We start from the raw sequence: 13,002 nt of genomic DNA on the forward strand, positions 1-13,002 counted from the left end.
GAGTCCTTTTCAGAGACTCCCACCAAAGCTGAACCGGGATTTGTGGTTTCTACTCAAAAATAATTTTAGAATGAACTAGTTTGTAGCAGGACTGGAGATATTTTAAACAGGGAGAAAGTCTCAGCAGTTATGAGCATTTGCTGTCTTCCAGAGGACCTAGATTCAGTTCTCATCACCCATGCTGGGCAGTTCATAACCACCTGTAACTCCAGCTCCAGGGTGTCTGGTACTCTCTTGAGGCCTCCATGGGGCACCAATACTCACACACATACACATACATGTACATGTAAGTAAATAATAAAATAACTTTTTTTTTAATGCCGAATGTCGTTTATTGAAGGAGGGAAGAGGTCTTGAATACAGGCTTACAGCACAATGGGAGAACCCCAGAGGGCAGAAGTTTGCTACAGATTTTTTTTTTTTTTTTTTTTTTTTGGTTTTTCGAGACAGGGTTTCTCTGTGTAGCTTTGCGCCTTTCCTGGAACTCACTTGGTAGCCCAGGCTGGCCTCGAACTCACAGAGATCCGCCTGGCTCTGCCTCCCGAGTGCTGGGATTAAAGGCGTGCGCCACCACCGCCCGGCCGCTACAGATGTTTTACAATCTTGCATCTAAGCTGTTAACGCCCATTATGCAGGATACATAGACAAGGAACTTCTCTTAAGCATTCAGGAGGTGAAACCCGGGAAGGAATTAGCATAGGGAGGATATCAAGGTCAAGGTCAGCAAGCAAGGCAACAGTTATCCAAAATGGGGGCCAGGGCCTCACAGGTCCCCCTTTTACTAAAAAATGAGCTTCTGACTTAGGTTGCATGGGACGTCAGCAGGTCACCTTACCCGTCATGGAGACGCCTGCCTAGGCCACACAGGCACTGTGTCTTAGGTTGGGGAGTACCTCCCAGGCATTACCTGTCTCTGAATACTCATTATCATACAGGCTCAATCGTGTGTGAGCTGCAGAGTTAACTGCTGCCAAAGATCTCAAAGTGGTGCTGGGCTTGCAATCTGTGTGTTTGACACAGAAAAGACCAACAGAAGTCCTAACCCACCCATAGTCAGTAGGCTAAAGGCAACTGAGCCATTCCCTTCCTTAATGAGCCTTACTGCAAATTGGAGTCCTTGTAAGATGGTATCCCAAAGGCAAATGGAACTTGAGTTTATAAATTTATAATTTTAAAAGTCAATTGAAATGTATATAACTATTGAATTAAATTTATCATGCCCAATAAAATGAAAGATTAATTAACTGTGGTAGCTACTTTTGCTGCCAGGGTCTCCACTGTGCTAGCTGTAGTAAGCAATTATGAAATGGTAATCCCAGAAACAGTAGCAGTGGTGGCCGCATCTGCTATAACAGCAACAACAGCAGCAGCAATGTCAAATTCTCTTCTGGAGTGTGTGGGCATCCACTGGCATGGATACAACTCCAGGAACACAAACCGCCAAGGTCCATTTTTCTTGATCCCAGCATGACTTAATCAGGCAGCTCTGCAAAAGAACAACTAAGAACCATAAAGGAAAAACAGGCAGCTCACAAGGAGCATAACTAATGGTCTTATAATGGCTACATTTAGGCTGATAATTTTTTATTTTTTTTTTTGGTTTTTTCGAGACAGGGTTTCTCTGTGTAGCTTTGCGCTTTTCCTGGAGCTTACTTGGTAGCCCAGGCTGGCCTCGAACTCGCAGAGATCTTCCTGGCTCTGCCTCCCAAATGCTGGGATTAAATGCGTGCGCCACCAACACCCAGCTAGATAAATTTTTTTTTTCCTGATTTGTGCATAGAAATGTGGATACTAGGTCCATAGGCAGAGAAGAGAATAATGTTTTTTATTTATTTATTTTTTAATTATAAATTTTATTATTTTATATCTATTTACTGTTTTGTGGTTGTTATCAAGTTCTTATTAACCTCCTGAGTCCAACTAGTGCTGCCCAAATGCACATGGGTGTGGAGTCATACTGAGGCAGGAGCAACCTATCACGGTCTCCCTCCTCAGTAGCTGTCAGCTGCCAATAGCTCCCTCTCTAAGGATGGGACTTCGGAGACCCCTTCCTGAAAAGTCCGACTTTGTGGTTGGTGTGTATACTCCTGTAAATACGGCTTTCGCCCTGTCCCAGATGGTGGCCCAGCTCTAGCTAGCCCAGGGCCAAAAGCTGGGGCTTTGGAAACCCAGCTTGTGACTCAACCTCTTTTACATACCCACAATGCATTGCACACAGACCCGCGCTTTCATTTAAAAGTGTAAACTCTTTTACTTCTTTTCTTTTTCATTTTGTTTTCTGAATAGTGATGCAGCTTCGAGAGACTTCCTGTGAGAGGAAAGCAGAAGTCATTGACCACTTATTTTGTGGCACTAGTTCCCATTGGTTATGTAGGAGTTGCAGGCATCCGAGGATGGTAGGCGTAAGTGTGAGGTTATACTCTGGTTTCTGTTCAGAGCGTATAAATCTTTCGCCTTTTACTAAAGATTTCCGTGGAGAGGAACAACTCTGAGTCTTAAACTAATTTTTTGAGGTCCTGCTTATGCAGGGCTACCATTGCTGGTTCAAAAGTAGAGTTAATATTTCTGAGCATGGTGGACAGTTGGCAAAGGATTTCCCAGGACAGTTTTTCTCCATGAGTTTTGGCGACCTGATACTTTGAAAAGTTTCGTTAAGACTTAGGCTCACACACCGCCTGGCTTCCATGGTGTTGCTCACAAGTCTACCCATTATTAGCCTTCTCAAAAGATTTTTTTTAGGGGGGTAGGTTCAAGACAGGGTTTCTCTGTGTAGTTTTGGTGCCTGTCCTGGATCTTGCTCTGTAGACCAGGCTGGCCTCAACTCACGGCGCGTGTGCCACCACCGACCCGCTCAAAATATTTTTTAATCCACAGGTTTTTTTTGTTTGTTTGTTTTTTGTTTTTGAAGACAGGGTTTCTCTGTGTTGTATCTTTGTGCCTTTCCTGGAATTCACTCTGTAGCCCATGCTTAGGCTGATAAATTTTAAGGTATCTTCAAAGGGGGCTAAATGAATTTCAGGAGGCCAATAAATGTTGCACAGAGCCACTCCTGAAAAGTATGTATTACACCAGCTCGAAGAGGATTTTGAAAATGAAAAGACTTAGCTGGCATGCAGCTGTTAACAAATAGAGGTCAGTGACCTTCAGGGTTATCCTTAATCTCCAAGGTGCCTGGGTGACACGTTCTCAAATATACTTGAAAAAGCAGTTACCATACATTACCTTCTGGAGAATCTAACCGCATGGTTACCGTTCCTAGGCTTATGTTAATGCTTGCCAAAGTTGGCCATATTGGGTTCTCAATCCCCATTGGCATCAGAAGGGGAGAGTTTTTCACGAAGGCCCTTTAGGTCTCTGCCATGTTGGGAAAATAACTATTTTTTAAATGGAAAAAGACAGGGAGGAGAAGATGGTTTGGTTGGTAAAGTGCTTGACACACAGCAGGAGGACCAGAGTTTGGATTTCCAGCATCCATGAAAAAAGCCAAGTGAAAGCTAGGCATGGTGTGGTGTTGCACACCTTTAATCCCAGCTCTCGGGAGGCAGAGGCAGAAGCAGGCAGATTTCTGTGAGTTTGAGGCCAGCTTGGTCTACATAGAGAATCCCAGGTCAGCCAGAGCTATGTAGTGAGACTGTTTCAAAAACTAAAAAAAAAAAAAAAAAAGTCAGCGCAGCAGTGTGCCTGTAACCTCAGTACTAGGAGGCAGAGATAGGGCCCCTGGAGATGGATGGCCAGTCTAAACAAATCAGTTAGCTCTAGGTTCAGTGAGAGACCTTGGTTCAAAAAGCAGCTGAGAAAGAAACCTGATTTCATCTCTGGCCTCTGCACACACAGTGCACATATCCAGACATATGCACTCACACAGATGCACACACATGTACACATATACATGCACACCTCCAGACAGATGTACACACATGGGCACATATGCATGCACACCTCCAGACAGATGCACTCACACAGATGTACACACATGGGCATGAAAACATCCACCCACACACGCAAAGATGAAAGCCCACAAAATGAGTAAAGTACCTAAAGGCGTGGCTGCAGGCTTCCCAAAGAGCAGCTGCCTCCATGTCCTAAATGGGCCAAGGTAAGAACCTTGAGAATTCTGGGTTTGGGGCTTTGTTCTTAGAAGGGTGGCACAAGCAGGCAGGCAATCAGACTTTAATGACACCTTTGTAAGTTGACAAGGAGAACAGGCTAGAGAAAATCACATCAAGGCTAACGTGGAGAATAAGCTGTGTCAGAGAAAGACTAGAATGCCCTCCTCATCCGCACTTCATGTAACAGAGGAGACTGGAGACGAGCCAGTGTTACAGAGACTTGGGAGAGGCAGATTCTGTGTAAATAACCTATAAAGGGTCCTGGTCTCAGGGCTAGCACTTTGGAGGCATTTGGAACCATGTGTTGGTGTAGTCCTTGGTTCTCAGACACAAGAATCTGGAATTCAGTGCTCTCCAAACTCAGATCCATGCTTGTAACAAAACTAAAATGTAAGATACTAGCTTTAAAAAGAAAAGAGTTAATAACATAGGTCTCTGGTGAAATTACATGGAGTAAGCTTACCTATATTCTGCATGTGACTGCTTGTTGGAATTGCATCTCCTGTCATTTCCATTATGAAAAAAGAGTAGTCGGGCAGTGGTGGCGCATGCCTTTAATCCCAGCACTCGGGAGGCAGAGGCAGGTGGATCTTTGTGAGTTCGAGGCCAGCCTGGTCTCCAAAGTGAGTTCCAGGAAAAGGTGCAAAGCTACACAGAGAAACCCTGGCAAACATTAAGATATACACACAGAGAGATTTTAAACTAGAATTTAATTAATTTATTTATTTTATGTATATGGGTATTTTTTTAGCATTTATTCATTCATTTATTTATTTATTAATTTATTATTTATTTTGTTTTTTTGAGACAAGGTTTCTTTGTGTAGCCTTGGCTGTCATAAAACTAGCTCTGTAAACCAAACTATCCTTGAACTCACAGAGACCCGCTTGCCTCTGCCTCCTGAGTGCTAGAATTAAAGGTCTGTGCTAACCACGTCCAGCTTTTGCTCTCTCCCTCTCTTTTTAAAAAGATTTAGTTATTATTTTTATTTTATGTGTATATAGGTGTTTTGCCTGCATACATGTCTGTATATCAGTTCATGCCTGGTGCCCTTGGAGGCCAGAAGAGGAGTTACTAGAGTTACCAACGTTAGGTGCCATATGGGTTCTGACAATAGAACCTGGGTCCTCTGCAACAGCAATAAGTGCTCTAAACTGCTGAGTCATCTCTCCAGCACCCACCCTAGCCCTTTTTGAGACAGTGTCTCACTATGTAGTCCTGGTTGGCCTGGAACTTCCTATGTAGACCAGGCTGGTCTTGAACTCATAGAGATCCTCTTGCCTCTGCCTCCAGAGTGCTGGGATCAAAGGTGTGTGACACCTCAAAGATCAGATATCACTTAATGTGGTATATAAGTCTTTATTTTATTTGTTTGTTTGTTTATTTGAGACAGGATTTCTCTATGTAACCACCCTGGCTGTCCTGAAACTTTGCTTTGTAGACCAGGCTGGCCTCGAACTCACAGAAATCTGCCTACCTCTGCCTCCGGAGTGCTGGCATTAAAGGCAATGCACCACCACACGTGGCTAAGATTTTTAAAATGTAAAAATGAAATGGCTAGAGGTTTTGTTAACATGGTTATTATTACCATTTTTGAAATTCCATGTTGTTTCTAGACATAAAACAATGACCATGAATACACATGACTCAACTGCATGGAACCTGAGTGCCTGCAGTGAAAAAGAACAGACCAAACTATAAAGTCCTTGTTTCTGTCTCCTTGAGATGTAACACAGGTTCAGTGACATGAAAGATAAAGAGCGAAGCCTGACATGAAGAGTTGTTTGCTTTTGTTTTTCTAGACAGAGTCTGTGTAGCTCTGGCTGTCTTGGAACTCACTCTGTAAACCAGGCTGGCCTTGAACTCACAGAGATCCGCCTGCCTCTGCCTCTGAGTTCTGGGATTAAAGGCACAAGCCACCACTGCCCAGTTTAAGCCAAAGGTTTTAATTAAAATTTTTTCTATTGATTTATTTTGTGTGTGTGGGTGTTCTGCCTGCATGCATGTCTGTGCACCATGAGCAAGCAGTGCTTCCAGGGACCAGAAGAGGGCATCAGATCCTCTGGAACTGGAGTTTCAGACAGGTGTGAGCCAACATGTGGGTGCTCTGGGATGGAATCTCTGAAGGAACAGTGCTCTGAACTGCTCAGCCACCATCACTCCATTCCTCCAATTGTTAATCCATTTTTTTAGGGGGGGGGGTTCTTTTCTTTTCTTTTCTTTTTCTTTTTGGTTTTTTTTGAGACAGGGTTTCTCTGTGTAGTTTTGGCTCCTGCCCTGGATCTCGCTCTGTAGACCAGGCTGGCCTGGAACTCACAGAGATCTGCCTTACTCTGCCTCCCAAGTGCTGGGATTAAAGGCGTGCGCCACCACTGCCACCTGGCAAATCAATTTTTTTTTTTTTTGAGACAGAGTCTCACTGTAAAACTTTTTTGTTTGTTTGTTTTTAATTTGTAGCGAAACTAGATTGTATTTTCTGTGTTTGCTGGTCTATGTAAAAGAGAAAAAGGAAGCTGGGTGTGGTGGCACAGGCCTGTAGTCCCAGCACTTGGAGCAGAGGTAGGAGGATCCCTGGTTTTCAGAGTGAGTTGCAGGAAAGTCAGGAGTACACAGAGAAAACCTATCTCAAAAAATAGAGAGAGAGACAGAGACAGAGAGGCAGAGAGAGAAGAAAACAGTCAAGCAGATCATGTTTGCCCTGCTCAGAAATCCTTGGTGCACTCACTCCTGCACGAGGGTTGAAAGTGAAGGAAGTCAGTGCAGCCCTTGCTGACCCATCTCTCCATGCACCAGCTGTTCTGTTCTTTGAATCATGCCACTGTGCTCTGTCTCGGGGCCTTTGCACTTCCTGTTCTACCTCTGGGCAGTGTTTCTTTCCTAGATCATCCCAGTTTACTCTTACCACATCGCAGACTGTGTTCTCCAGTAGAATCTAAGCTCTTTTCCCCAATCCAAAAAAAGGATGGCGCATGGATGGAATGCTCACCACTAAGTTCATTTTAGGAGAAAGGGAGGACATGCAACAGCTGAGGCCTCTGGGGTGACACAATCCCAAGAGCATGCTTTTCCAAGGCCCCTCCCCTGCCCCTTCCCAGTGGACCTGGATCTGCCTCCCAGCAGGATGCTCCCCATTCAGTTTTCCTCAGGATCAAATCTGCTGTGAGAGCACAAGTTTTTGGAGTTCTTCTGCCCAAACAGGTTTGGGACTTCGAAGCCATAGGCTCTCTGGAGTCCTTAGCAACAAAGACCCCTCAGGAATTTGGGGAGTTTTCTTTCCAGTAAGTTCTGTGTGTGACCACACCTTTCCTAATATGGATTGTAGCAGCTTCACTGCTTTACTTCCTGTCTCTCATATTTCTGTCTCTGTCTCAATGTACTACATTAAGAGAGTGGCTGTGGAGTGCATCTGATCCCTGCTGGGGTGGGGGTGGGGTGGAGGCATCTGTCCACAGCATCTGGGAACTGTTCAGCCTTGGCAGCCAAATCCTTTGCAATCTTATTGAATGGTCTTCAAAGTTTGCTAAGGTTGGAATATGGAGTACCTCCCAAAGGCTCTGGTATTTGAAGACATCCCCAGTCCGTGGTGCTCTTGGGAGGTGGTAGGACCTTTAAGTGGTGGAGCCTAATGGAAGTGAGGTCACTGATGATGTGACATTGAAAGCAATATTGGGACCCCAACCCTTCCACGTTGTTATTTCCTGGCCATAAAGTAAGTGCTGTGTTAACATGCTTCCTGCCATTGCCATCCAAGACTCCAGCAGAGGCCTAGAAGCAATGAGTCTATGACATCATGGTTTTGGACTTCTAAAACCATGAGCTAAAATAAGCCATCACTTACAATTATCTCTGTGGAAATCGAACACAGAGGGTGTTAGTAGTTCACTTTTCCAACATTGGTAGGCCAAACCCTCCTTACCCTCTTTCTTGTTTACACACTGTGACTTGCATGAGCCACACATTCATTCACTCATCCATCTACTCGTTTACCCACCTGTCCATCTATCCATCCTTTTGTCATTTATCTACCTGTCCATCCTTTCATCCACCCATTTAACTATTCCCTATCTATCCATCTACCTACATGTCCATCCATCCACTCATCCATCTGTCCAGCCATCTATCCATCACTCCATCCAATAGATAATTTGTACATTATGTATATGCTGGGCACTGATCTAGATGCTGTGATATCTCAGTAAGAGAAAGAAAAGTGCCAGGCGGCGGTGGTGCATGCCTTTAATCCCAGCACTTGGGAGGCAGAGGCAGGTGGATCTCTGTGAGTTCGAGGCCAGCCTGGTCTACAGAGCAAAATCCAAGACAGGCACCAAAACTACACGGAGAAACCTTGTCTTGACAAACTAAAAGAGAGAGAGAGAGAGAGAGAGAGAGAGAGAGAGAGAGAGAGAGAGAGAGAAGCAATCTGTGAGTTGTGTAGTGCTTGCCTGCAATCAAAGCACTTGGGAGGCTGAGGCAGAAGGATTAGGAATCAAAAGGCCCCAACAACAAAGCAATTTTGAGCCTGCCCTCCCAAAACTTGTAAGACTGTGTCACAAAACAACATGAAACAAAACGAAAGGAAAACCAAGCGCAGAAGACAGAAGACAGGCTCCCACTGCTGGGGTGGGGACTGCATCCCAGCAGAAAGAGACAGTGGATTGGATGACAAAGAAGACGAAAGAAATTATATAATGTGTAAGAAGAAATCAAGGCTTGGGAATGCAGAGCAGGGTGAGGGAGTCAGGAGAGGAGGCTGTAGCAATTTAAATGAGGGTGGAAGGATGGAAAGAAAGTCTCATTGAGAAGGAAACAGCTGGGTCCCGGCCTGAAGGTGTGAACTATGACCATACATGGCTCTCTCTACACCATGGGCAGAGGAATCAGCATGAACCAAGACCCCAAGGCAGAACAGGAAGTTTCTGGAAAATTGAGATGGAACAGTAATGGAAGAGAAGGTCAGAGACCGTGGAAGGCCTCTAGGTTATTTAGGCACAAAGCATCCTTTAACCCCCCCCCCCCTTTAGGCAGGGTCTCAGAGATCCACCTGTCTTGAGGGCTGGGACCAAAGTGTGTGCCACCATGTCCTTTAAGAAAATCATCTAGGGGGCTGGAGAGATGGCTCAGTGGTTAAGAGCACTGGCTGCTCTTCCAGAGGTCCTGAGTTCAATTCCCAGCAACCACATGGTGGCTCACAACCATCTGTAATGAGATCTGACACGCCGGCAGAACACTGTACACATAATAAATAAATAAATCTTAAAAAAAAAAAGAAAATCATCTAGGTCCTCAGATAGGAGCTGTGCTCATGTGTAGACATGGGCAGTCCCTCTACAGTTTCAGTGTGTGTACCTTCTCAGGACTTTCCTAGGTGCTAGCAGATCCCAGGAAGATGGAGTCTCATCTGTCCTGGTTACCTGGTTACTCACTGATGCTGCCTTGTGGACAACCCTGGACCTCAGAGGGACAGCAACCAATAAGTAATGAAGGATCCCCTTAGCTTGCAGGAGGCTGACACACAGTTCTGGGTTGAGTTTGAAATGTCTCTTTCAGGGTCCCGTTTTGAACACTTGGAACCCTGCTGGTAGCACCATTTTTGCAGGCTGTGGGTGTGACCTGGCTAGTAGAATAGGGCACTGGGAGTAGGGACTCTAAAGGTCATCAGAGCACATGCAGGGCAGTAAACGTGGAGTTGGTGGGGGGTCAGGCTGGTGAGATTTGGTAAATTCCTGAAGTAGGGAGAAGGGCATGGGATCCCTGAGTGTTCAGCCCCCTACTGTGCAGGTGATGAGGGGCTCCCTGACATTCACACTGTGAGCTTCTCTATGACATCATGCTGCCATGAGCTGTCATGGCCTCCTCACTATGGTGGGCTGAACCCTATGAAATGGAGTCAAAAGACGTTTTTCTTCTGTTGTTTCTATGAGATGTTTTGGTTATAGTGACAAAAAAAAAGCTGATATACATGTGATGGCCTGTTTTCCCGAGTTCATCAGCAGATAAAACACCAAAACTCCGATTCCCAAAGAGGATCCCAAATTTGAGGCCAGTCTGGGCAACATGGTGCCATCCTATTTCAAAAAACCAAGTTTGTGAGAGGCTCATTCCTACTCTCCTCAGTCCCACTGCATGCCTGGTTGGGATTCCCTCACCACGTTTCTCCAGAAGGAGATTGACCTTTAGGAACAAACCTTCCAGGCTCTTGGCCAGGCCTTGTGGATCCTACCTCTTAATCCATAAATTTACCAATCACTGGTCAGGTCTCTGCCTAGCTCCATGCTCCCTGGCTCAAGTGTGTTCCCTGGACCCTTGAGATAAACTGCTGCAAACAAGGAAGCTGTGACGTCATAGTGCCGGGGTCTGTGCCTGCTGGGTCTGCAATGACAGTGGGTGAGCTGATCCTCCTCTGGGGCCTGTCTTTGAGGCCCATTTTTCTCTGGTTTACTGTTAAGGAGGGAGGATGCTGGGGATAGAACCAAGAGTCTTATGCATGCTGAGCAAATGCTCTACCCACTAGGCTTTGCAGTCTCAGCAGACTGGCACCACTGCCTCACCCGACTGTCTGGACTGCCAGCTCTCTTCTCTAAGGCTGCTGGCCTGTAGCCCACTCCTGCCAGAGCCTTAGCTGACAAGTTCTGTTTCTGTTGGTGGGGCAGGGAGGCAACAGGAGCCGCCTTGCTCTGAGGGTGTCTATAATGTGGGGACAAGAGTAGTGCATTCCTGGAATTTTGTTCAGCAAGGAGAAACCTTGGCCAGTGTGTAATTATGGCATTTGAGGACTCTGTCCCTCCAGCCTCAGTGTAACAACCTGAATAGTTCTGAGTTTTTTCTTTCTTTTTGAGACAGGGTTTGTGTAGTACTGGCTGTTCTAGAACTCACTCTGTAGACCAGGCTAGCCTTGAACTCACAGAGATCTGCCTGACTCTGTTTCCCAAGTGCTGGGATTAAAGCCGTGTGCCACCACAGTACAGCTGAGAATTTTAAGGTTTTTATAAGTTCTCTGTCCTAAATCCTACATAATTCATTTTCCTCACTAGCTGATGTCATTGCTGGTAGCTGGAAACAGTTGCCTAAAGCTGTGAACAAGGATTGCTGATCTGTCCCGTGTCCGTCTCCCCCGCCCCCCCAGCTGGATCTCAGGAATGATCCTATTGGTGGGAAAATGGTCCCCTGAAAACTCACATGTGGTGCAACATATACCAGAAAGACCATGCACTGCTGATCAAACCCCAACAGTGGGGAAAGGTGGGAACTTTACGAGGTTTCTAGGTCATGAGGGCTCTAGGCATGGGCTAAGCATTATTGCATTACTGTAAAGGGAGTCTGGACATGCTCCCTTGCTCTTCTGCTGACTGCCACAAACGGTGCAGCAAGAAGCCAGGTGTGGCCCTTGACCTTAGACTCTCTAGCCTGAGGAATCCTAGAACCAAACCTGTTCCTTACAGAATGTTCAATCCTGGTTCTGCTGTGACATCACACAGTAGACTAATGCACAAATGCTGCAGTGATCACCTGCTTTGAAAGCAAAGCCTGAAAGACACAACGGCCACCACCTGCGGCTGTAGTCAGAGCCTCCCAGCTGGTCTGGGGCACAGTGACTGAAGGCAATCCTGAAGATGACAGAAAGACCACCATCAACTGTTCATCCCAAGGCACCGAAAGAACCCGAGAGCAACTCTGACAACCAGAAAAGCATCTTTAATATCTTGAAGCCATAGGACACAGCTGAAACCCCTAAATGTGATCCTGGAGGTTGCAGTTAACAGCTCAACCGCCAGCCTTGCAGGATCTTGTGTATGAAACATAGGGCATTGAGCTGGAAGTAGGACCCTGAGTAAAAGGACTTGTGGGAGGTCTCGAACCAGCCCACGTCCTGATCTGAGGAACAATAGGTGAGTGGCCTGGTGCTCCAGGGGAGTGTTCCTGTTCTCAAGCCAGACTTCTAGATGTTGGCCATGTACCTTATAATTCAAGACAGAGCCCTATTTCAGTCCTTCAAAGGAATAAGAGAATTGCTAAAAATTTTATCTATGTATTACTGATGTCATTTGTCTCCCAAAGTAGACATCTGGCCATAATACATGAGCTGGGAACCATCTAGGGGACAGGGACTAGTTTTGGATCCTGGGCTGTCTAGCTGTGTGGGTTGCAGGCTGGTGACTCCTTCAATCTGTCCCTGTCCCTTCATCTGCAGAACAGGCCTAATAAACGGTGTCTGGGGATTTCCATGAGAACTAAAGTGGGGTAAACCACAAGGAGCTGTGACTGCTGTGCCTCTTTCTCAGGACACTAGCTACCCAAGTCTTTGTGGGTTAGGTCCCACTAAGGAGGAGCTCACATGAGCAGATTCCCTCCGTTTACCAATGTTGGGCCAGGAATTGCCAAATGACCAACTTCAGGGCAAAGAGCAGCAGCTCATGTGGCAGAGGCTAGTGTGGCACCATGACCTCTTCTAGGAATCCCTGTAAAGCTGCTGCCCAGGCAAGAAGCAGGGACAAAGATGGCAGAGTTATCCAGACCTGGGCTGGGATCCTGACGCTAATTACTACTACTGTGCTGGGAGACCTCAGTCAGGCCATGGCAGCCTTCAGAGCCTCGACTCCCCTCAAGTGGGGCTGTCCCACTATGCAGGTAGTACTGAGGACCAAGAAATAGGCTGGATACCAGGAAGGACTGCCTCCTACACAATCTATCTCCCCTTACTCCTTCATTCTGGGGCTCCCTGACCTCGCTGTGCCTCAGTCTTTTATTAGTTACCAACAGGATCATGCAATGTGTTCAAAAGTCAGAAAAGTGAGGGGGATGTAGGTCCCAAGACCAGCCTTGGCCCAGGTACTACTGGTGGCAGGTTCAGAGTAGGAAAGGCACATGAGTTACTGCCTGTGTAGACTGGGCAAGG

General features: G+C 46.1%; 1 non-coding gene across 1 annotated transcript; it reads left to right on the forward strand.

Annotated features, from left to right (window-relative positions):
* Nucleotides 1–2,416: 2,416 nt before the first annotated feature.
* Nucleotides 2,417–2,532, forward strand: LOC131918196 (U5 spliceosomal RNA). The gene has a single exon (XR_009380921.1). It is a non-coding gene; the product is annotated as a U5 spliceosomal RNA (small nuclear RNA).
* Nucleotides 2,533–13,002: the final 10,470 nt, after the last annotated feature.

Source organism: Peromyscus eremicus, chromosome 8a (assembly GCF_949786415.1).
Source record: "Peromyscus eremicus chromosome 8a, PerEre_H2_v1, whole genome shotgun sequence".
NCBI lineage: Eukaryota > Metazoa > Chordata > Mammalia > Rodentia > Cricetidae > Peromyscus > Peromyscus eremicus.